The 9,063-nt window shown below is 36.7% G+C and overlaps 1 pseudogene; it reads left to right on the forward strand.

The window, feature by feature from the left end:
* The first annotated feature begins 336 nt into the window (after positions 1–336).
* On the forward strand, positions 337–1,639 carry LOC137001304 (histone-lysine N-methyltransferase SETMAR-like; annotated as a pseudogene).
* Positions 1,640–9,063: the final 7,424 nt, after the last annotated feature.

Genomic DNA, 9,063 nt, shown 5'->3' on the forward strand with positions numbered 1-9,063 from the left:
AATTTTCATGCTCTGAGACGTTTGGACAATACTTTTACACGATTTCGAGCGCAGAGCGAGTTCTTTGATCCGCGTCCTCAATTACTATTTATTGTAATATATTTCAAATAATATCTTAAATGTGAGGCATACCTTAAACTTTTATTATTCGATGCAAAAGTTGAAGTAATCTGTGGAATACTTGCTCTCACTGAATAATTGTGATTGCTAACAGGAGTTATAATTACAGATTGCGGTAAATTTTGTGGAATTACAGACATAGTTTTGTTGTCATCCACAGATTTTTTAAACCGTATTATTAGATTCTGATCTTTGTCGGTAAATGCACTTTTCTTTTTCTTTGATAATCTGCTTTGCAAATTTCTTATGCTACAATTTTCTTTGTTTTATTTATTTGCAACAAAAGATTAAATTAAATATAAAATACAATAATTATACATATGCAGATCATTTATGAATTAGTTTTACATGTTATAATTCTTATCAATTATTTTTTTCATATTTGAGATAAACTGTTTATCGTTATCTACTGTGTCCTTCACAAAAAAAACATTAGGCCTCTTGTTTTGTATTAAATTGTTTTGATGTATGTAATCTGAACTAATTTCTCCTACAAAAAGTTGATATTAATAATATGAATATAAAGTATTCCTATATATATACGAGGGTAGTTCGAAAAGTTCTCGACCTGACACAGAAATGACGTTAGAAGTATCAAACCGCTGTAATTTTTTGTAAGTTTTATCCTGCAGAGGGCTACTGTCAAAATTTCAGACAGATGCGTTCATTAGTTTCTTTATTTTGGTGTAAAGTAATCAACTTTTGGTTTTTTTTTTTAAATAAAGTCGAATGTCACGCAGTGATAAAATACTTTGTTTTAAAAAGTTTAACGCCCACAGAAATAAATAACGAGTTTGATTCAACTTTGGGAGAATCTTCACCATCGTTTTCAACTGTTAAGAAATGGGCTGCTGAATTTAAACGTGATCGTACGTCTATAAATGATGATAAACGTTCAGGTCGCTCAAAAACCGTTACGACTGACAAAATCATACAAAAAATCTATAATGCCGAGTTGAATGATCGACGAGCAAAAGTGCGTGAGCTTGCTAACATTGCAAATATCTCAAATGATCGCGTTTACAACATCTTACATGAGTATTTGCATATGAAAAAGCTTTCAGCGCGATGGGTGCCGCGTTTGCTAACAATCGATCAAAAGCGCATTCGAATGAACGTTTCTAAGGAGTGTTTGGACATGTTTAAATGCAATCCAACCGATTTTTTGCGGCGCTTTATCACTGTTGATGAAACATGGATTCACCATTACAGGCCAGAAACTAAACAATAGTCAAAGCAATGGGTAGAAGCGGGTGGAAGTGCTTCAAAGAAGGTGAAAACAGTTCCATCAGCTGGAAAGGTGATGGCAACTATTTTCTAAGATTTCCATAGTATTGTGCTCATTGACTACCTAGAAAAAGAAAAAATCATCAAAGGAGAATATTATGCAGCATTATTAGATCAATTGAACGATGCTATTAAGGCCAAACGTTCTCATTTAGCAAAAAAAAGTGCTTTTCCGTCATGATAATGCACCCGCTCACACTTTTTCAATTGCAGTCGCAAAATTGTATGAATTGCGCTTCGAATTGGTTCCGCACACGCCGTACCCTAATAGCACATGATATCGTACGAATATTCTATCCTGTAAGCTTTCTGGCCACCCGATACATCGTGCGGCTCCAGCTGAGAGCGCTACCTGCGCCGTCAGCGCCGTCGGAGCAACGCGTATCCGGAGCGACGCGCGCTCGCGGAAATAGATGTCTCGCGTTTAAGATGTAATGAAGAAGAGGAAATAAATGCGTACTCGCGAGACGACACTTGGTGTTCGGCTACCGAAAGTAATAGAGACCTTTCTCTGATCGCTCTTCGCGATTCGGTCCGATTACCGGTCATCTGTTTAGACACGCGGTTTTCGTGCGTTTGTCCGCTGTGCGGTATCCGATATTACTCGATAAACGCCGCGTGCCTTTTTGTACTAAAGAGATATTAAAGACTCTCATTTAATAATCACTGCTCTTAGACTATTCGCCCTGTGATCCCTCCTGACCACGTAAGCAACAAAGCACAGAAAGCTTACAGTTAAATATCAGAAGTGGGATTAGTGAATAAACAGAGAAGCTGAGAAAAGTTTCGTATGGTTATAGCCGCGTTAGTTATTATTTTTCTCCGTCTTTCTCTACCACGTGCCGTCTAGGAGTAGTTTCGGAGTTCTCGTCCGTTTGTGCCGTGTTGCAATAGACACAGTAGTTTGTGCCCGGTTCACTTACGCCGGAGTGATTTGTTAAAAACAATACCAAGCCGAATTTGTTTATTAAAGTGGTATTTGTCTCGTACGTGGGTTGCAGACATGGACAAAGCTACGTTAGAAGAACTGACTCTCATTCAACTAAAGGAACATGCCAGAAGGTATGAATTACCGGCCGTGAATGACCGGAGGAAGCTTATAGCCTCACTGCTCACGTACTTTGAGAATAATTCTCAGTCGCCGGAATTAACGGGCCAGGAGCCGACCGGAGGAGCCTCGCTAGACCTCCCGGCGGAACGATATTTTTCTCTAGAAACTATTGCTGATACCATGCACCAATGTATGCGACAGCAACAACAAATGAAGCAGATGAGTGAACCAACCGCGGTCGTTAATGAACGAGAAACTCGGCATGGACGTAGTGAAGATGAGCCGTCCACGGATTTTCCACCGCGTCGTGAAATTTTAAGAAACCTAAACAGTCCGATGAACCATCCAGCTGCATTATTAAGTGCATTTCCACCGGCGAATGCCGTCTCGCTTTTGGCCAGACAAATACCTGAGTTTGGAGGGCAGGAGGAAGAAAATGTAGCACTATGGGTACAGCGCGTAGAAAAAATAGCGCAAGTTCATGGTGTATTGGACGACGTCATTCTCCTCGCCGCTTCCAGCAAGCTAGTTAATGCTGCTCGTCGGTGGTACGATATTCAAACAGGTCTCGTCTTGGAATCGTGGGACGGGCTGAAACGGGAAATTACGAAAATGTTTGCCCGAAAGGTGCCGTTCTACATAGCTATGCAGCGTGTAGAGGCCAGAAAATGGAATTGTATGAAGGAATCGTTCGACGAATATGCGATAGATAAACTCGCCTTGGCTCATCATTTGAATCTACCTCCAGAGGATGTTATCAATCTCTTTGTCGGAGGAATAATGAAAAGTTCGCTTCGTGCCACGGCATTGACTCTTAGTGAAGTTTCAGTGGATCAATTCTTAGAGAAAATGCGCCAAATTACGCAAGGAATTGGTGATCTTGAAAAAAGAAACGCGTTTCCGCGCAAATCTGAAAAACCTTCCAACAACGTGCACAAATTTAACAATAGAAAAGGACACACAGCATGTGACAATAAAAACAGTGACCAGTTGTGCTTCTACTGCAAAAACGAGAGTCATCGCATAGCGGAGTGCCCAAAATTAAAGAAGAAAAAGGAGCTCTCCTCATTGCCGTCTTCTACGCCGCCGTCGGACCGAGCCTCCTCATCGAAGCAGTCCACCGTCGCTGCTGTCATGGAGCCACATCAGAATCTGTTACATTTGCGTGAGCCTTTAATTCAAATAATCTCTGTCGAGGGAAATAGATGCGATATTAAAGCTCTCATTGATACAGGGAGTCCTATTTCATTTATCTCGTTAAACAATTATTATCGTTTTATTAGTAGTTCTCTTTTGTCGTTACAATCGGAAACGAGAAAATTCAATGGTTTGTCTGATTTCCCCATTAATATTTTGGGAAAACGCAAAGTTTCTATTGGTTTAAATAATTTTTCAGGTCGAATTTTCAATATCACGCTAAATGTTGTAGCAAAGGAATTCAATGATATAGAGATAATCATCGGTCGCGATTTCATTGATGATGAACGAATTACATTGATTTATAATCCAAATTCAGGGGATACAGACAACCAAATGCATCTACTTCTGCCAACAGACGTTTGTTATACGGCCAGCTGCGTAGAATCAGCGATAGATGATTGCGAAATAGATTTCGACGCATCGGTTAAAAAGCGTTTAAAAGAGATAATTTTGAAATGCGAAAATGCTGACCTCACGGTTAATGATGATGACTACGCTGTTAAAGTTTTTCTGAAAGATGAGTCGACGTTCGCTTTCGCGCCTAGGAAATTCGCTTTTCAGGAACGCAAACAAATTAAAGAAATTACCGACGATTTGCTCGCACGCGAAATTATTAAACCTAGCGTATCGTCGTATTGCGCTAGAATTGTCCCGGTCCGAAAGAAAAATGGTAATATGCGTCTGTGCGTCGATCTTCGCCCGCTCAACGCTCGTGTTCAAAAACAAAAATATCCGTTCCCGTTAATCGAAGATTGCTTGGCTAGGTTGGGCGGCAAGAGCGTTTTTACGTTACTCGACTTAAAAGATGGTTTTCACCAAATTAAAGTCCATAAAGACTCCACGAAATATTTCTCGTTTGCAACCCCCGAAGGCCAGTTTGAATATACACGCCTCCCATTTGGTTATTCGGAATCTCCAGCAGAATTCCAGAAGCGTATCGTGCAAATTTTGCAACCATTCATTAAAGAAGATCAATTATTAGTCTACATTGATGACATACTGATTCCTACGGTTTCCGTCGAAACTAATTTACAAATTCTCGAACGCGTTCTGTACACTTTGAAAAGTTATGGCTTCGAACTGAATTATCATAAATGTAACTTTCTCCAGAGGAAAATTGAGTATTTAGGATATATTATAGGTAACAACGAGATTTCGTTAAGTCAACGGCATACACAGGCGATTCGTGATTTTCCGCCTCCGAAATCTGTCCACCAACTTCAGCAATTTTTAGGACTTGCAAATTATTTCCGCAAATTTATCAGAGATTATTCCATCAAAGCAAAGCCTCTTTATAACCTCTTGAAAAAAGTAGCAGAATTCGTTTTTGACACGCAATGTATCCAAGCTTTTGACTTGCTTAGAAAAGAGCTTTCATCTTATCCAGTTCTGAGATTTTACAATCCCAGGGAGAAACACAAGATCGGATATACGTCTATTAGATGTCGGAGCCATCTAGTCTAAAATAATGTCTAGAAATATCTAAATTAGATGCCATGTAATTTTGTGTCATTTATTTCCTTATACAAAATTAAAACTTAATATTTACACAATAGCGATGTATTGTTTATCAAACACTGTTTAGATTACAAATTATCTTTCGGCATCTAATAGATGTCTAATAGACTTCTAACAATAAGTAAATATATTAATGCAATATAGTCTCATCAGGATAAAAACACAAAAATTTTGTGGTTAAAAAAATAATCTCATAAAATGTATTTTCTAATATTAATATTTACTTTGTATTTGCGCGAATCAATTTCTGTCTGTCATGATTTTGGAGATTATAAAATTAATAATGATGTCTACATATATGGTCGATAGCTATACCTGCAAAGAGATAGAAAGAGATAGCATTATGTCTGTCCTCTTTTACCCGAGGCTGTCAGCAGCATATACAATTAAATAACCCCCTCTGTCCTGGTCAACTTTTATCTAAACCATTTTTTTGTAGATACCGTAATTTGGAAGATATTTGGATCCATAGATTAAAATGACTCACCCTGTATAATTATAATCGATTATAAATTGTTCTTTAATATTATATTATATTAATATTATATATATATATAATATTTTTACGGAAAAATTGTTTTAGTAATTTTGATTTTTGCGGGTGCTATATTGACCAATCAATATCGATCATTTATATGATTGGTTACGTTGCCTTTCATACCGCTCAGGCTCAACAAGTATTGCCGCGCGAATGCCGTAACCTATTCACGTGTTCACGTGCTGTGCTGTCTTGTGTCTCGTGTGTGCTGCTATAAAACAGTGAAAAATGAATAATGAAAAGAAACCGGTAAGTGCACGATTTTTTTCCCAAGGAAAAATTGATTGTGCTTTATCTTGTGATTTAATATCTTTGTGTACTTTAAAGTAAAATATTACGCTTTTAGGTTAGTTCGCATTTGCAAAAGTTCGCGTTGCATCGCATTGTACACTCTTTAGTTCTTTTTTCTCTCCAACGCCTGAATATAACGTTCTTCTCATTTTAAGTGCGAATTGTATACAAGTGTACAAAATAGCAACGCAACAATAACGAACCTTTTGTTTGTTTTACTTCTAATAATGTATAAACTCAATTTTTAGATTATACTTCTTTAAAGATTTTGTCAACTTTGTCTTATTAAAATTTTAGATCTAGAAAATATTAGATTATTTTTTATCTTAGAGTATTAGTAAAATTGAACTTAACAAATTTTATAATAAATATAATTAAATATTGTGTATGTATTCGCAAAGAAATTTGAATAATGTAGAAATGTATCGTATAATATATTCTACTGTAGTAATATAAGTACCTACTTTAGAAATCTTATAAATATTATTATATTATATATATTACAATTATGTACTGTGTTAAATGTATATTATGCAGTATTGTTTTAAGGCTCAGTGAAACATATACTAAGAAAAAATACAGCATTGTAGTGTATGCGTCAAATGATATTAAAGATATAAATGCGCAAGCATTCTACAATGCTGTATTTTTTCTCAGTATATGTTTCAGTGATCCTTAAAACAATATTGCATATTATAATAAAACAATGTACTTATGTACTACATATAAATAAATCTGACATTACATTACACGAGGCTATAATTTTGACAGTTCATTATTATATATTAACAATCCGTTGGGTTAAGCCCATATCAGACTACGTATTAAAGATTGAAGATTGGAATTTAATTAATCAGGACAGAAGACTAAAATTTCTTTGTTCTGTTTAGTCAAATTTCAATTTTAATTGTTAATGCATGGTTTGATACAAGCTTTATATAAGCTTTATATAAGGCGTCTAATCAACATTTATAAGACATCTACAAGACGTCTAATAGATGTGTCTAATAGAAACCATTTCGACGTCTACCGAGATGCAAAAATCAACTTATTTTAGATCTATCGAATAGACGTCAACTAGACATCTATTCGACTTTACGTTTCTCCCTGGGATCCCAAAGCAAATACTGAGCTCCATACAGACGCCAGCATTCATGGCTTAGGAGCGATCCTTTTGCAAAGACAAGGCAACAATGATTTAGCGCCAATCGCTTATTTTAGCCAAACGCTTAATAAATCGGAAATAAACTATCATAGCTTTGAACTAGAGATGCTCGCTATCGTTCGCGCGGTAGAACGTTTTCATATTTATTTATACGGGTTGGAATTTACAATAGTCATTGACTGTAATGCGTTAGTTTACGCAGTAAATAAAGCAAATCTAAATCCAAGAATTGCAAGATGGACACTCTTGTTACAAAATTACACCTTTAAAATTATTCACCGCCCAGGTAAAAACATGTCGCACGTCGACGCCTTAAGCAGACAGATTTTCTTTTTAGAGTCTCTTCCCCTTGAACGAGAGCTCGAATTTCGTCAGTTGCAAGACACTCGATTAAAAGACATCGCGCATAATTTAGAATTTCGTGAAAACGAGAAGTTCGAACTAATTGATGGATTAGTTTATAAAAAGGGATCCGATCGTGCCCGCTTCGCCGTGCCCGATGCTATGGTTAATACAATAATCAAAACCTACCACGACGAATTAGCGCATTGTGGTTTTGATAAGGTTCTTCAAGGTATACAGGAAGCCTACTGGTTTCTCTCCATGCGCAAGCGCATCCGAGATTATATTGAAAATTGCGTAACATGTCTTGTCGCAAATTCTTCGAATAATCGATTTGAGGGAGAATCGCAACTCGCAAATGCGTCATCTACCCCGTTTGAAATTCTTCATATCGACCATTTTGGTCCATTACAAAAAACTGATGATGGCTCTCAATATATTCTTGTAGTGGTTGATTCTTTTTCTCGGTATACATGGCTTTTCCCGGCCAGAACCACCAGTACCAAAGAGGTATGTCATAGTTTGCAACTGTTATTCAATATTATCGGTCTTCCCACCGAAATTGTATCCAATCGCGGAACAGCTTTCGCCTCCGCGGAGTTCGCTTCCTTTTTAAACAATTTAGAAGTTAAGTTAAGAAAAATCGCCGTCGCGTCGCCATGGGCGAATGGAATAGTTGAAAGATCGAATAGATTTATTAAAAACTCACTAGCTAAATTGATTCAGTCCCCAGAAGATTGGAAAAACCATTTACAACCAGTTCAATATGTAATAAATAATACGGTTAATTCGTCCATTAAAGCATCACCTTCCAGAATTCTCTTCGGTATCGATCAACGAAAGCATTCCGATAGAGATTTGAAGTTGTTGATAGAAGAACTCGCAAAAACTCATAACACTTTAATTGAACAAAGGGATATAGTTCGTGATGTAGCTATTCAAGCCAATGACAAGCTGCGGCAATATAATAAATTGTATTATGATAAACATCATAAGAAACCTACAGTGTATCACGAAGGTGATTATGTCTTAGTTCGTGATGCTCAAAAGAAAGTCGGTCAGAATAATAAACTAAAGCCAAATTACAAAGGCCCCTATGTTATTGCCAAATGCCTTGACAAGAATCGTTATGTCGTGAAAGACATCCCCGGTTTCAATATTACACAGAGACCGTACAACACGATCTTGTCGCCCGACAAGCTTAAACCATGGATTAAACCGCCAAGCGATGAAAAATATACGGATACTAATAACTAGTCACACATCGTGAGTTCAATCGTTCGGTTTGTTTATAAGCGTTAACCATAAGAGTTAGAATTAAGTTTTGTAACCAAGTTAGTTATTAATAATGTCAAAAAAAAAAAAAAAAAAAAAAAAAAAATTTATTTTGGAATTAGGTATAGTTTATACTTGTTTGTTGATAAGGCTTGTAAGATAAGTTCAAGCTGCGCTCATGCACCTGTCCCTGTTCCGCAAAGGGAAAAGTTATATTATAAGCAATGCGTTTATTTTCAGCTAGATATAAGATCGATTTATGGACTCAGAATTATA

Source organism: Linepithema humile, chromosome 7, assembly GCF_040581485.1.
Source record: "Linepithema humile isolate Giens D197 chromosome 7, Lhum_UNIL_v1.0, whole genome shotgun sequence".
NCBI classification, from domain to species: domain Eukaryota; kingdom Metazoa; phylum Arthropoda; class Insecta; order Hymenoptera; family Formicidae; genus Linepithema; species Linepithema humile.